At 48.3% G+C, this 17,252-nt stretch overlaps 1 protein-coding gene across 2 annotated transcripts in view; it reads left to right on the top strand.

Moving 5' to 3' along the window:
• Nucleotides 1-17,252, top strand: part of LOC147108572 (solute carrier family 12 member 5-like) — a 1,151,655-nt gene that overhangs the window by 483,729 nt on the left and 650,674 nt on the right. The window lies entirely within an intron of this gene.

Below are 17,252 nucleotides of genomic sequence, written 5' to 3'. Positions count from 1 at the left end.
CATCTGGGATGGCGCCGAACACCTCGAGTCTCTTCGCCGGGAGCAAGCGGAAGCCAAGCGCAAACAGCGGAAGGAGCCCACATCAACCCAAGCACCCCACCCACCCGCCCCTTCAACCACCATCTGCCCCACCTGTGACAGAGACTGTGGGTCCTACATTGGACTCATCAGTCACCTGAGAACTCATTTTTAGCGTGGAAGCAAGTCATCCTCGGTTCCGAGGGACTGCCTAAGAAGAAGAGAAGATAAGAATCGGAGTTCCAGGCAGGCAACATAAGGAGAATTCTGACTGGCTGGAATCAATTTAAATGCAACAATAGAAACCTAAACTAGCCCGTCTAAGAGAATTTTCAGTACCTGAGTAGTTAGACATTGTTATCCAGCAGTAGGACCAAGCTTAGCAAACTGATTACCGCAGATGGTGCAACATTTGGATGGGTAGCTATACAACTCTAATCAGTGCAAGGGAGCAGCTGGTTGAGTAGGGATGCTTAGATGGAATTATGGGATCAGATGCTTCGTGCTAAAGATATGATGGAGCAAATACCTTACATCTCATTTGCACTGGTGACTGGAGCATATCTGATCTCTGTCTGCCTACAATCTTTGATTGTCATGTAATGTGGTTGAATTGTGCATGCTGAATCAGTCTTGATATAAAATGAATCAAGGATTGGGGTAGGTTTTATGCCAGAAACAACTTGAATGTACAATTTAAACTCCCCATCGATTTGGTGCAGTATGAACTTCATTTCATCTGGTACGTTAAAATGCATGTACCTATAGGCATGTATTGTATCAGATGTGTATGTCACACACCATCCCGACTAGAATATAGATCTCCGTCCCTTCATCATCACTAGGTCAAAATGCAGGAACTCCCTCCCTAACAGCACTGTGGAAGTACCTTCACCACACGGACTGCAGCGGTTCAAGAAGGCGGCTCACCACCACCTTCTCGAGCAACTAGGGATGGGCAATAATAAATTTTGGCCATGCCAGTGATGCCCACATCCTGAGAATGAATATATAAAAATATATATATGCTGTGTTTATATGTGCATGCTCATGCACTGGAGAGTACACAGGCACAATAATATTTGAAATTATATATAAGGTCAACAGAGTAAGCAAGCCAGCTGCATTCAATCCACTGCCTCACATTCAAACACTGAACCTGGATCAAGACATCAACAAGGCCACATCTCTCTCACTCGACCACCAGGATGTTGCCACCACATGGCTTGTGATTGATCTCAGCTGGGATATTGTGCAGTGTGAAGGGAGGCTCAGCATTGTCCCAATGGGAAGAGGAAAAGAAAGTCTGTGGTGAGGCGCATGGCTGGTCGCACACACCTGCTAATAGCTGGTTATTGTGCGATGGTACAACCAAAGGCTTAGTCTCAATGCCATGATGCCTGCCCCAAGGGAAGCTTTGATAATGGGAGGAGGAGGGAATATAACTATTTCGTTGGGAAGGGTGGGGGAATTAAATTACATATCACGTGAAACATTTAGGTATAAATTGCAACTAGACGGTTTGTTTAAACTAGCTGTGTAATGGGTTTTGCATGGTGTACTAAAAGAGCACTGTAATATCAGTGCAGAGACACAGCTGTATTCTTCACAGTGTTCCAGGAAACAAACATAATGATGAATTCAGGAGATGCACTTGCATTAACAATACCCAAGGGCACCTTCAACTTCTGGGACTCTTTGCTGCAACATGTAATAAATCAGTACTCTGAAAAATGTATTAAACTTTCAGACCATCACAGAGAGCTATCCGGAGAGACACAAACTGCATAGTATATCCACCCCCCGCCCCTTGCATATTTAACACATCTGCTTCACAAATTGTCAGGACTTAAGCCAATAAGCCATTGCTATCTCACCGTTGTCAATCCATCGTTGTTCATCTGGGTTCTCTCCTGTTCTTTTTGATCCTCCTTGTGGTGTAACAGGAAAGGCAATAACATTTTAATAAAAGAAACACCTCAATACGTCAGCCGATTTAGTCAATACCAATTTATTTAGGAGCCTTGTACACACAGTTAGCAATGAAGGTTAAAACAGCAACGGGCTCAAGCAGCTCTGCAAAGAGGAGTGCGGTGCAAATGTAAATGGGAAGCTCTTCCGATTATTAATACGACCATTTATTATGACAGAGAATCAATATGTTCCAACCTGTAGCACGTACAGCACACTTCACTGTGTACTCAGCCTGACTAGGGAAGATTAAATAAGATGGTATTTAATCTGATTTATAAAACTAATTACCTGCGCCAGCCCAGTCAAACAAAATGACAATGCTTTTCGCAGCCACACTGATTTATTAAAAACTATTGCAAGTTGAAAGGGGGATTGCCAGTAAATGCTGACTTGATTAACTCACAGCTCTAATTTCAGTTACTGCCCTTCACCACTGGTCTACCAATTAGCTCATGTGCACAGTGCAGTTTGACCTACTGTAGAACTACCTTCCAGTGTGAATATGTAAGCTACAGATGATGATTTTGAGAGTCGTGTGATGAAGGTCATTTCTGACTTATGACTGTTAAAGAGCAGAATAGGCAGCTCCAGAAACCCAATACAAAGCCCAGCCACTCCCTGTTCAGGTCCATTCAGGCTACAGACATTTTTTTTAAAGCTGTTTTCTTAAGTTATGATACGTACAACGACAGACACAATTAGTAGTTGTGGTGGTATCTTCATGCCACTAATCACATAATTGAACACATCTTTTGGCGCATCTGGTAAAGTTTTTGAAAAACCCTTTAAGGGTCACAAGTGAAATGGGTTCAACCAGTTTCTGTTTAACTGAAAGTGGATTTTGACTGATGTCAGTGAATGGAAAAGCAAAAACAATTCCATTTAATCAAATATCATTTTTAAAGGATTTCAAATAAGAATGGAAAATACTGGAAATACATAGCAGGTCAGTTAATGTCTGAACAGAAATGCTTTACATGAAGGGGTGATTTTTGGCAGCATGTTCAGGTACTGAAATGGCGGTTTAGCCCGTGTTTACCACAAGATGTCATTTTGGTAAATGAGTTGAAGCTTGCGCTAGCAACGGCCGCCCGGAGGCTTGTTAAGGTGTTGATTGCCACTTAAAATGCTGCTAGCGCTCATTAAAGAGGCTGCACGGCATTTTGGTGGCTAGCGCTTGTCCTAACGCCCTCTCCTAACAGCGACCCACTGATTGGGAGTAAACAAGGCATTGTGGAGGATTTCAATCACTACTTAAAGGGATACTCACCATTTCATGTTCACTTTCTGGGACACTTTTTCAAGACTTCACCAATACTCTATCAACATTTATTCTGCAATTTTTCTGAGGACTTCACCTAAAAAGGGTAAGTGCTGTGCTACTCCACCTTATAGGAGTCACCAGGGGAAAGGGAGTGCTTGGTCATTGGTATCTTGCTAGGGATCACCCTTGGTCTGGATGAGGAATGAGAGGAGGACATGAGGCCAGGCAGAGCAGCACTAGCTGCTGCAGCAGAGGGGGACAGGAGGGCAAGGTAGGCTCCCTCCCCCGTGTGGGTACAGAACATCCCTCCTCCTCTGGACCTCTTCCACCAGGACCTCCAGTGCAGTGTCCGAGAACCTGTGTGCCCACTCCCTCGGCCCCTGAGCCATCCTGCAATGTACAGCTGTGCCAGCCAGCACATTCCACACCTTCAGTGGAAGTGGGTGAGTGGAGCCCACATAGACTGCTCCACGAAAATTGCGTCTAATCAGCACTTGAGTGCTAAACCTGCAAGTTTGTGGTTTATCACCTCCAGGCAAGTTCAAATTATGGTAATCAGCAATTAGGACCAAAATTGTGTGCTAAATCCAAACTTTCAAACAGGCTTATTAGCACAGCACACATTTAACACCTGCTTTCACCCTTTGGCCAAAATAACCCCCCTATTCTGCACGTTATTAAAAATAAGCACCGGAAACTGCCTTTATTGAGAGAAACTTTTGAATGTGTTCCTGCTTGGGAATGTGACCCCCTGTCTATGCCTCACAGGATGGTCAGGGCCCTCAATGCTTCATGACCCGTGCTAGATAAGTGCCTGAAACATTCTGCTCATTGAGCAGCAACATTCTAAATATGGTGCTGGAAACTATCAGTTGGTTCTTCAAAGGGACAAGTGCAGGGACACCTGACTAAACTGATCCTGAGCTGCAAGATTTTGGTGTTCTAGCTAAGAGGTTTGAAATGTTGATACCGACTATCCAATCTATTACAGTTCAAGGTAAGTGACCTCCCCTTGATGTTGTCAGGTCAAAATCAATTTTGTTTTTGGAACAAATACCTGCAGGGCATGAGAAACATGCCTGGTCTGTTTTTACATCTTATCTCAGGTCTTAAGGATAGCAGGAGAAGTTAGGTTTAAGGGTACCCTAGCATGAGCACTCAAGGCTCCCCAAAGAAAGCATCAGCTATCACTACATTTGACAACCAAAAATGCCAAGCCAACCTATTAGCACTGGGCTTTGACAGAGCCAATAGAATCAGCCAGACACAAAGATTCCTCAACAGCGAGACACAGAAACATATCAATCAGATGGAAGATGATAGCCATTGATGTGGAGGAGATCAAGGGAAAGATAGATTTTTGACTTGTCAGTTGGCTGTAAAACTAGCGTTGATTTCAATGGAAATGAGAATTGGGCAGTTTCTGTAATGCACGGCCCAGGTGGCCCGTCCACAATGGCAGCTTTACTCCCGGTTGAAAATCTACCCCCAACTCTCAAAAGGCCCCTCCCAAAATGTAAAGGTTTTGTGACACATTAAAGAATGGAAGAAAGACTTGCATTTATATAGCACCTTTCACAACCTCAAGACGTCCCAAAGCACTTTACAGCCAAAGAAGTACTTTTGAAGTGTAGTCACTGTGATAATGTATGAAATGCAGCAGCCAATTTGCACACAACAAGCTCCCGCAATGAGATAATGACCAAATAATCTGTTTTTTGTGATGTTGATTCACAGTAGATGCCAGCTGTTCTTGAAGTAAAATGGCTTCAAATAATTTTTTTTTAAATTCATATGAAAACCCTCCCCATTCCCTGATATTCTGTTGACAGCAGCCTGAAGAAAATGGTTGTTTTGGAGAAAAAAAAGAAAATAGCTATCATTGCAAATGCATCTCATTTTTTTCTACAATTGGTTAAGGTAAAATACCATTCTAGGGTAACAGAGATTTTCTTTCCAGCATGAAAAATGTTCAACCATCCATTCTTGGAAATGCAACCCTAAATCCTATTGTTCACAGAATCATAGAATCACAGAAACCCCACAGTGCAGATAGAGACCATTTCGGCCCATCGAGCCTGCACCGACACATATCTCACCCGATCCCCGTAACCCCTACACCAACACATATCCCACCCTATCCCCGTAACCCCACGTATTTAATCCCCCTAACACTAAGGGTCAATTTATCATAGCCAATCAACCTAACCCGCACATCTTGGACTGTGGGAGGAAACCGGAGCACCCGGAGGAAACCCACGCAAACACGGGGAGAATGTGCAAACTCCACACAGACAGTCACCCGAGGCCAGATTCAAACCCGGGTCCCTGGCGCTGTGAGGCAACAGTGCTAACCACTATGCCACCGTGCTGCCCTGTTTGTTGTTTGACTGTACCCTTAATCCAGGAGAACTAATCAAATGTCCAGTAAGTGATCTGACAAGATGGATATGAAACAGCTGGGACTAGAGCTTAGTCCTTAGGTTTAGTTCTCCTTTAGGCATTGATGGAAGTTCTATCACTGAAGAACCTCAGTGATTGCTGGCTTGCTTCAGAAGAAACCCTGAAACTATTGGTTGACATCATCAATTTTTTTGTGATTTGAAATCAGATTTCAATAGGAGCTAGGATATGGGAAACACAGGCCTAGAAACTGGAACCTTTAGCACCGGCGGTTTTGAAGAAAAAATGGCGGCCGCCTCACTTCCGCCCTCTTCTGGGGCGGAACACGGCAGCCGCCATATTGGGCAGGTCAGCAGCGCTGCCGTTGCCTGCGCGCGCCTCAAATATTTTAATGATCAAGAGCATGACGTCAATCGGCGTGCAATGCCAAATTGATGCACGCAGAGTGATTTTAGACATCGCTACTCCTTTTACCGCCCTGCCCATGCGTGCAGCCATTGCCAACGCGTAGACCCGGGAGAAAGCAGCAGAGATCTATAGATCTCTGCCAAAGTCTTCAATAACAGTGCAGAGTATGTCCAGTCCAGTGAGATGGCTCATGGTCATTGCTGTGGAAACACATCAGCTGATTAAATGCCTGTTCCATACATGTTAAATGCCAGTACTCAATTGGAGCAGGTCAGTGAGTTCTGTCATGTAATGTGTACAGCACAGCATATGGTTACAATGGGGGACTTGTACTGCATCTAAAGGCCTGATCCATTACTGTTGGTCAGTTGTGTAATGCAAGACATACACTTGTACACCAGATTTTCAAAGCTTACTCATAAGTGTTTGCAGTTGTATCAGTAAGCTGGAAATGAAATGATATTTGGGCTTTGTAAATGTTTACTGTTATTGTTACAAACGTCCGTATTGAATATGCATCCTGTTCCTCTGAAGTAACACGTGTGTACCTATTAAATTTTTAATTAAAGAAAACTTAATGGCTTTGTCCTGTTGCTGAAGGAATTTGTACATCTGCCTTTACTCGTATCGTTATTCAGGTGCGCAGGGTATCCAGTAAACCTTTCACATCTCTTGTTCTATTCAGGGAAGTATCATGGATCACTTATGCTGGCTCCAACGTCCAGTATTGCAAACAAATCTTCAAATTCCAGTACACCATTGCCCTTTCAAAATGCTTATCCAGGTACTTTCTAGAGAGACATACTCCTAAAAAGATTACAGTGGAAATCCTCTGTAATAACAAAGCTTATTCACTATGCATGTGCATTAAAAGAATAGGTTGCTTTTATTTGTATTCTAGGGAGTAGGATCAGAAATATTGGTTGCATTCTTTAAAATCTGACAGATTAGTGTATTTTTAGGTTTTGCTTTATCTTGCGCACCCTTTCTGTCAACCTACAAATTAATCGGAAATATTGCACTTCCGTTTAATAAATCGCGATTTCCTGATAACACCGCACAGGTAGATTAGACCTGACCTTCAGCCTCCTGCTGATCTTACCGCCTAAAAGAGCGCGTTGCACAGGAGATTCTGCGCTGCGCTCATTTAAATCAGCAGGCAGCACCTAAATACTGGTGCTGCCTGCGCTCTTTTTCCAGGTGGCTGTCAGCCTTGGCCCGCAGTGGCACCGCCCATTTCGGGCTTAATCAAATTTCTAGGTCACAATCTATTAATATAGCACAATATATCATTCTGTGTCAACTTTTCCCTTTTTGAAATTGTTCCTGCCACTTCAACCCATGTTTTTGTGGTGTGAATAGTACATTCAGCTGCCTTTATTCTACACTGTAGGTGGCACATTCAATAAGCTTGTGCACAATGTTCAAGGCCATTCTAATAGATAGCCGACCTATCTGAGAGGCCAATAAAATAGCGTCCAATATCCTGTGCAAACTTCATGAACGCTCAGCCGACACTTCTGCCCTTCTGAGTGGAATATGGCCATATTGGGATCAGGATTGAGAGCAGCAGTAGCACTGGCAGCAGGGTGGAACTGGCCAGGCACAGCACCACCGAGCTTGAGGTTGGGATTGCCAGCTGGCAAAGCGGTGGAAAACACTGGACTAATCGGAATAGAAACTAGCAAGAATTGGTGCTAGCCTGCGAGCTTCAGAATGAGCACCCCTCCCAGAGATTGGTTGATGCCGCTTTTGTTAGCCGTAAACAGAACTCGGGAAAATTGGGCCTTTACTCTCAAACATGAAGGGCGAAGTGACAAAGACTTCACACTGTCCGTATGGTAAGTGGCAGATGCATCAGCATGGGGAGGGGGAGTGGGGAATTCAGCAGCATCAGAAAATAGCTGCTGCAGTTAGTGCATCAATATGAAGGTTAGAACTCCCATAAACTGAGAGCCTAGAAACTCAGACAATTTTCTGAATGAGAAGCAAGGCATCAGGTCAACAGGCCGTATCTCAGCAGAAACCAGGTTTAGAGCAGCAATCGTGTGCATAATAACCTTCCTAATTTATCTTAAAGCTAATCCACTCATCCATCCTGCATTTCTTTAAAAAAAAATTGAATAAGATGTTAGCTACGTTGGAGGACGAGAATGTTTGATACATTTGACACTGTTTGTATGAGGCAGGGTGTACACATTGCATCTTAAAGCCTTAGCTTTTATCCAGATCTTTTCATATTCAGTTGCACTGTACCACACACCAAAAATAAAAGTGATTATGAGTGACATTCCTGTGCCATCCTTCACAGTAGTTCATGAACAACTTCCTCATCCAAGACATTGTCACTGTGAGATCAGCACATATGCAGATTCTTGCCTGAGGAGCCTGAAATTATATAAGAATCCCAGATTCACAAATGAACATTGGTCGTTATTGGTTCAAGACCCCAAATCTCAAAATGTCTAAAGAGATGCTGAATTTTATGTATATTTATCCTACTCACTATTCTGAGATCAGAATAACCCAGATCCGAATGTATTGGAAATGAGGCTGACTGCTACAATTTCTGTCGATTTGAACACAGTGAACGTGAGCAGAGATTGGTCACGTAATTGGGAAATGCCTCAATGTTAGATCATTCAGCTTTTTCAGCTCGGTATAGATAAGGGCCTAGAAATTCAGTTGCGTTCGCCAGCCGTTAACGCCATAAGAGGGGTATATTTCCAGCGCTAGGCACTTAGCGCCCGGGCGCAGGTCGATCTGCGCCTACGCCCAAATTCAGTAGACATTTAGCGCCGGCGCAAAGTGTTTGCGCCCGCTCAGCTGCGCGCGCAGCTTATGACGTCATTTCGTCGTGCAACGCTGTTTGTGCGCCCCAAACCGGAAATTCAGTGGCGCCCGCCCAATGTGGGCGTGGCGCTGTTAAGAACTGTGAAGTGGAACGCAACAGAGGCCCTGTGGGCCTCGGGGAGCGCTAATTAAAGGGCACTTACACTGACCTATAAAGCCCAGCCATTTTGCTGCAATGACTTTACTGCTTTGGATTTCTGGACAGAGACCAAGGAGCAGAGCTTACTGATTTGGGACAACATAGGAGAGGTATTTTTGGCTTCTGGCCAGAGCTTTGACATTTGAATCATTGTGATTTCACTGTTTGCAAGTTTATTATCGGGGCTGTATGGGGTTCCAACCCTCAGTTGCAGCATTATGTGCGAAGGGCTCGCAGACGCTGTGTGAGAGGGCCAGCCATGCCTAGATGCAGAGGGGCCATCAGGCGTCGGCAACGTAGGCCTTACCCACTCAGGCAATACCGGCAGCAGGTGTCCTATCTCACCATGACTGCGGCGCATTGTGTTAAGAGGCTGCGCTTCAGAAGGGAGGTGGTTGCAGAGATCTGCCAGCTGCTTCACAGAGATCTGCGTCCACAGCTGATGTGCAGGACGTCTCTCTCGGTGGAAGTGAAGGTCATGGTGGCTCTGAACTTTTATGCAAGCGGCTCCTTCCAAGCCGCTGCTGGGGACATAGCGAACATCTCCCAGTTCGCCGCGCATCGCTGCATCCGGCAGGTCACCGATGCACTTTTCGCGAGGAGACACCAATTCATCTCCTTCCCCATGACCCTAGAGAGGCAGGAGCAGTGTGCAGTCGGATTTGGCAGGATCGCGGACTTCCCCATGGTGCAGGGCGCCATTGACTGCACGCATGTGGCTATGCGGGCACCTATCGACAATGCCGAGGATTACCGCAACCGGAAGGGCTACCATTCCCTCAATGTACAGCTGGTGTGTGACCACAGGCAGCGCATCCTAGCTGTCAATGCCCGCTTTCCAGGAAGCAGCCACGATGCATTTATCCTGCGCCAGACTACTGTGGCTGACATGTTCGAGGCACAGCCTCCACCAAGGGGATGGCTTATTGGGGACAAGGGCTACCCTTTGTGTACATGGCTCATGACCCCGCTCCGCGCGCCCAGGACCCCAGCGGAGGAGGCATACAACGAAAGCCATCAAGCCACAAGGAACATCATAGAGCAAATGATTGGCGTCCTCAAGCAACGGTTCCGCTGCCTGGATCGCTCCGGCGGATCTCTGCAGTATTCGCCGGATAGAGTCTCCCAGTTCGTCGTCGTGTGCTGCATGCTGCACAACCTGGCTATCCGCAGGACTCAGGCACTGCCACCTGACGTTGCACCACCACCTCAGGAGGACGAGCAGGAGGACCATGAGGAGGAGGAGGAGGAGGAGGAGTACCAGCCCAGGAGGGAGCCACAAGGTCCAAGGGCCGTCCGCCGGCGGCTTATTGAACGACACTTCTAGGCCCCCTGTCAGGGAATGGCCTGTGGCAATGAACGCACCTGAATGCAGCCGCTCTGCAAGCCCTCAGCCGGTTAACACAACAACCACTTGAAACATGACACCTGGACATGCTGAATAAATAAAAAGCTTTATTTTACAAACTCAGGGCCCTTCCCACATGAAACAGAAAAACAGACGAGACCCCCAAAAAACAGTCAAAAACATCTGTCACTCCCACAACCTGGGGAGGAATAACAAAACTTGCCCATCCAATTGGCCTTCATCATCGGCCTTACAAAAATAAGCCCCCCCCAGAACACAAACACCCCCATATAAAAAAAACCGTTATCACCACACTCTACTGGGTGTGCCGAGAGGGCGAGTCCTTATGCAGGCTTCTCCGGCCCCTGCCCGACCTGCTGCTCTGCCTCAACCTGGGCCCTGTGGGTGTGGCAAGGCTGGGGGAAGGCTCATGAGGGCCACAATGCGTGACGGCAGATGCCCTTGGGGGTCGGCCTAGACGAGGCCCGGCCCGGGAGGGGCCGGCTGCTGACTGCTGCAGCTGTGGCTGGCCAGCATCAGTCTCAGCAGCAGCTCGTCACACCTTGGCTGGGGGAGTGGCAGTGTCGGCTGCACCAATGGGGGCAAGCTGGCTGATGCCAGGCACGCGCTGTTCGCCAGAGACACTGGCACTCGGCCGGGCTGGCAGTGCAGCAAGCGCAGCAATCTGGTGGAGGCCAGACCGCTGTGCTGCAGCAGGGCGGCGGGTGCCCTGGCGATGCTTCCGCGCCACAGCGAGTGTGGCAGAAGTGAGTGCCCGAACTGCCCTGGTATGTGCCCGCATCAGATCTGCCAGTGTCTGGACGGCACCACTCATGGACTCGCGACTCGCGTCCTGCGCTGCCGCGAGTTGCTGGACACCCCTGTCCTGCGCTGCCGCGAGTTGCTGGACACCCCTGTCCTGCGCTGCCGCGAGTTGCTGGACACCCCTGTCGTGTGCTGCCGCGAGTTGCTCGACCCCCCTGGCCTGTGATTCCCCGAAAGCGATCACACTATGAGCCAGGGACTCAATGGCCTGAGGCAACTGTCCCACAACCCCCATGAACTCCTTGTGGCGCCGCTCCGACGCCGCAGACATCTCATCAAGGAGGCGCACCTCCTGGGCGAGGACCGTCTCCGGACTGGAGGGCGGACTCTCCCTCTGGGGAGAAGGCCGCCGAGCTGCCCGACCCTTCCCGCGTGCCTCGACCCCACTGGGCCCAGGAACTGCCCTCCCCTGCAACACTTCCCCCCTCTGGGGAGAAGGCCGCCGAGCTGCCCGACCCTTCCCGCGTGCCTCGACCCCACTGGGCCCAGGAACTGCCCTCCCCTGCAACACTTCCCCCCTCTGGGGAGAAGGCCGCCGAGCTGCCCGACCCTTCCCGCGTGCCTCGACCCCACTGGGCCCAGGAACTGCCCTCCCCTGCAACACTTCCCCCCTCTGGGGAGAAGGCCGCCGAGCTGCCCGACCCTTCCCGCGTGCCTCGACCCCACTGGGCCCAGGAGCTACACCCCCCTGCAACACTTCCCCCTGCCTCTCCTCCAGGCCAGACGTCTCCCCTCCATTGCCATCCCCTGGCGCGGATGAGGGTTCCCCCGATGTGCCGCCTTCCTCCTGGTCCTCGTCGTCCTCCTCCTCCAAGGGCCTGGCACTCTGAGCTTCAGGGACCACCTCCTCCTCACCAGCTGAAAGCAGGAAGGCACAAGAGTAGCTTTAGAGTGAGGACAGGGCGTCAGCGAGGGAGGCATGAGTGGTGGCATTATGCGCATTGGTCGGACAGTGGGAAAGGATGTAGATCTGAAGCGCAAGGGCAACGAGAGAGGTCCAACCGGTCATGTCCTTACCAGTGGGTCCCAGTGCAGGGTCCGCATCTCCAATGGCAACAGGGCCAGTCACCCGGCCACGCATGAGTCGAGCCACACTCTCCTCCAGCTCACTGAGCGCCTGGTACTGGGGACGGCCTCCCCCGGTGGCAGACTGGCTCCTCAAATTCCGCGCCAGCTTGGCCTGCAAGAGAAAGGACGGCCTCTAAGTACAGTGTGGTGCCCTGTTGCTGTGTGCACTGCCTCCCATGGTCGAATAGCTTGGCCAGTGTGGTGCCCTGTTGCTGTGTGCACTGCCTCCCATGGTCGAATAGCTTGGCCAGTGTGGTGTCCTGTTGCTGTGTGCACTGCCTCCCATGGTCGAATAGCTTGGCCAGTGTGTTAAGTGCAGAAAGTGCTATTGATGATCATGCCAGTGCCATTGCTGCGGGAGGAGGGCTGCCCATTAGGCCTTTGAGGTCCCTTTGCCCATAATGTGAGGTGCACATGCAAGGATGAGGAGGACACTGGAAAGGGTACTCACCTTCACCATCCGAGTGAGGTCGTTGTACTTCTTGCGGCATTGGTCCGAACTCCTGGGGACATCGCTGGTGGATGACACCCTGTGGGCGATTTTCTTCCCGGCTCTCCTGTACTGCCTCCTGGGAGCCTTCTTGCCACTGTCCGGGCACAAGATCTCTCTTTTGTTTTCCACACCATTAACCAGCACCCTCAAAGCATGCTGGGAGAAGCGCTGCGCTCATTCACGGGCCTTCTCCATGGCTTCAGGCGCTATTTGGGTCCACCAGCAGTGTTGAGGCCTAGCTGCAGGGCTCCACTATGCAGGGCGTGGCAGCAGTCAAAGTCGACCCTTCCCCCTTTAAGAGCTGGCCGGCGTCAGGGTGTCTGCTGTCAATCAAAACATGACCGCACCTGCGCTGCGCCCGGCCTCGGCGTTATCAGTCCGCATCGCCGGCTTAGCGCCTGAAGATAGCAGTGCAACGCCAGTTTCAGCGCTCGCCCAAACTCTTGGCCAAATCTACTGAATTTCGGCGAAGTGGCCTACACTTTCCGGCGGGCGCTAACTTTAGCGACCGCCCGACTTTAGCGCCCCAAAAGTGGCCAGACTGAATTTCTAGGCCCAGATTTTTCATGAACTGAAAAAGTGCATAGCTGTTTGGAATTGGCGTTACCGCAATAAGAGAACAGAAAGACATATAAAGTAAACTGAAACAAACAAAAGCAGCATTTGAGACAACAGGAAGTTGACACAAATACATTAAATGGCATTGAGATGGTAAAAAGCCCCAAGCTATCCTGATGCCAAAGAACTTCACACGCAGCAAACATCTCATGAACCGAGGGCACGTTTACCATTGATCTCAAGGTCAGCAGTTATGTCTCTGTGGTGCAGCATATCTGCATGAGAATGCATAGCCTAGAGTAACACTACGTCCGAGCATCTGATGTATTTACAGGGTGCGATTTATCAAGCTTCACTCTTTACAAACTGAAAGCGAGTTGGCTGCTTCACCTGCAAGTTCATCCCTTCATGCATGCTTCATTCCTTCTTCAATACATTCAGTGCAAAATAATAAGTTTATAAATAGAATGGGCTGGAAATTATGGTCGGAGGCATACCTCTGGATTATGCCGCCGAATTGTAAAACCTTTATAAACCTACCTCCAGGCGCCCAGGCTGTGTAAAGGCCCACGGATCCCAGGGACGCAGGTGGTTCAGAATCGTACCTGGGATCACGTGGGCCCGGTCTGCCAATCACAAAGGAGGATTCCATTGCAATCATTTACGAAGGGAATCCCCTAATGATATGCAATGGATCCCCAAATAATAATACAATGCACATAATTCTAATAAATATAAATGTAGGTGAATTTCAGTTTTATTCATAAGTCCCTTCATTGCAACAAATGTAATTTTTTGATAAATAATTTTAAACATCTCAATCTGGGCCAATATTTGCATAAAGTAATTAAAAATGTATGTGCACCATTTTTGATTTTTAAATATTTAATTTAAGGCTTATATACATCTTTACGCTGATGAAAGCAGGCCCTATGTCTGCTTTTACCAGCTGTAAGAGTTTCGTGGGCAATTGCTGGTCAGTTGTTGGGCAGAAAGCCCAACTCTGCACCAGCAATACAGATTTTTCATGCGGTTCGGATGATTTGTCAAGGCATACCTTGACAGATCGCAAGTTCTGGATTTCAGGCACGTGCACAAGCACATGTGCAAACCCAGAAGTTGCAGGGCCTTTCAAATGGACTACGATGCCTTACTCTGAGAGTACACCATCACAGAGACCGCAATTTCAGGGCTAATGATTATGTTGCAGAGCGTATAAAACAGCCTTACTATGAGACCCACTAATCTGTTACATTGCTGTTTGTAATGGGATTGAATTTTTCACTCCTAGCATATTCATTCTATTGATAGACGTTTTATGATTTAATCATCAGAGTTTTGAAAAAATACTGACTGTTCTGTGAGTTAGTACGTGTCTCCTGCACCTGCTGATAACCCTTAAAAGGACACCAAAGAACACTCCTAAACATAATTTTTTTTACCACATGCTGTAATTTTTATACATAAAATGCAGAATGGTTGGGATTATGGACATATCTAATACAGAGCCTTCAAGGTACATCAGGTTCCCCACAGCGAACCAAGCCTCTAAGGTCATGTTGGACTAGCAGTCAGACAGCTTGGCAACCGGTGTTGATTCAGGGATGGTGGTAGAGAGGTAAAGCTGGGTGTCAGCCTTTGTGGACAGTGCTCATTGAGACAGTAGGATTAGCCAACTTTTTCAGGTATGAGCTCATTAAGTTTCTGGGTAGCAAAGTAAAAAGTGGCTCAGCAGCGTAGTTGTAGGTGCATTAGCTCTTCTGTGGAGCATTAGCTGTAGTGCATCTCAGAGAAAACACTGGGAATCAAATATTGTCGCAATTTCCTGCAACCATATTTAAAAAGAACATTCTAATGCTTATTTAATAAATGGGGGCTGAAATTATTTATTGTCAGTAGTTTGAAATAAGCCCATAGAAAATCGGCAGCCTGTTTTGCCCCACACTCAATTTTCTTTACCATCGACTTCAATTGAAAACAAAGTCAGGCGTGGTGTAAAATGAGCTACCGATTTGCTATGGGCCCATTTCATGCTATTGGCGAAGGCCAATTGCAAACCCATTTTCTGAACAGTGAGAGAAATCTTCTACCCATGTGGCTTCTAAAGTTGCTGCTATATTTCTTTTAGCATGTGAATCAAACCAGTGCAGAACAGCAGTTGGAGAATCACTATAAGTCAGGTACACTGCTGTGATGATGTCTTTTGTTACAGCCTGAACCCACACTATGTGGGTCAGCTTCCACACATATGCTCACACCCAGCTTTAACTCTCCAGCACCGTCCCTGACTCAACACCTGTTGCCAAGCTGTCTGACTACCAGGTTCAAAATCAAATCAACACTGAGGAAAAACTTCCTCCAACTAAACAATGGCAAGACCAAAGGGCATTTGTTTTATTCTTGCCAGCAACTCTTCCCGTAGCTTCTTATTCTGTCCTCTCCCCAGCTTCTTAGTCATGCTAAACTGGACATTATAAAGCTTCTGGGTCCTGTACAACGCTGAGCTGAGCTTCAAATTCCACATGCAGCCCATAACCTGGCCTCTATATTTACATCCCTGCAATATCAACTGTCCCCATCCCTTCATTGCCCCTACCACCTCTGAATCCCTCATTGATGCCTTTGTCATCTTCGAGCTTTGGTTTTCCAACAGTTTATTTTTTGGCCTCCTGAGCTCCAACCTACACACACAGCAACTTAACCAGAATTTCACTGCCCACATTTCATCCCTCTTAATTCCACTTTGCTTATCACCCCTGTACTCTTTTACCTCTGCCGCCTTCTTAGGCAGTCCCTCGGAACCGAGGATGACTTGCTTCCACACTAAAAATGAGTTCTCAGGTGACTGATGAGTCCAATGTGGGACCCACAGGGGTCGATTTTCCTGGAGCCGTCAGGCGGGGTTTCAGGCGTGAAGGGGGGGGAAATCGCAACCCCCCCCACCCCCGGCCTGATTCCCCGCCCTGTCCAACTTTCACCCCGGCGTTTCAATCCAACCTGAATCAGTCCTGCCCGCAGCAGGCGGGACTGGTCGTCGGGAGCCTAATCACCAATAATTGGCATCTATAATGCCATTTTAAGGGGCCCTTGCTATTTTCAGCCTTTCCCCACGTTAAACACGCCTGGTGGGAACCCCGCTGATGAAACCTGACGTGAACAATGTCGGCTTGCTTACTTTCAGCTGCAGGTCAATCAGGAAAGAAGAGATTTAATCAGACAGCATTTGTAGGTTGCAGGACCTTGTTGTTTCAGGCTTGGGGCAACTTGTTCAAGGCTTAGGCACAGCTGTGGAAGGTTGGAGCCTCACACACTTCTCCAGTGTGAGCTCCTGGGAAGCCCCTCTCGCCACCCTCATTCAGCACTTCCTCAACGGAGGCATCTACCAGAAGCATGGGAGGCCTTTTTTTCCTTCCATTCTTGGCATTAGAGGATCTCCAGCAGCAGAGGAGGCAGCAGCAGATCCAGCAACAACAGAAGCACCAGTAACAGCAGCACCAGCAACAGCAGCAGCAGCAGGAGCGACAGGCTGCGGCTCACCCACCTGAGGCAGCGCAGGCCAGAAGGGGCCAGCGCATGGAAGGCCGTCGGTGCAGGAGATACCCCCCAAACAGGGTCTACAGACACAGGGTGAGCTACCTCAACATGACTGAGCAGCAGTGCTAAAGGCGGCTCTGACTTTCGCGAGAAGTAGTGACTGACATCTGCGCAATGCTACAGCAAGACCTGGAGCCCAGTGCACCAAGTCGACATTCCTTACCAGTGGCCATTAAAGTCACGACCGCACTCAACTTTTTTGCCTCAGGCTCCTTCCAGGGGTCAGCAGCAGACATCAGCGGCATCTCCCACACACTTGCATCATGCAGGTAACTGATGCCCTCTTTGCCCTCGCGCACAATCACAT

The sequence above is a fragment of the Somniosus microcephalus genome, chromosome 13, assembly GCF_052327205.1.
Source record: "Somniosus microcephalus isolate GS21.2 chromosome 13, FLI_Smic_1.0, whole genome shotgun sequence".
In the NCBI taxonomy this organism is placed as follows: Eukaryota; Metazoa; Chordata; class Chondrichthyes; order Squaliformes; family Somniosidae; genus Somniosus; species Somniosus microcephalus.
Note: the sequence above shows the minus strand (reverse complement) of the source record. Positions and strands in the feature narration are given on the sequence as shown.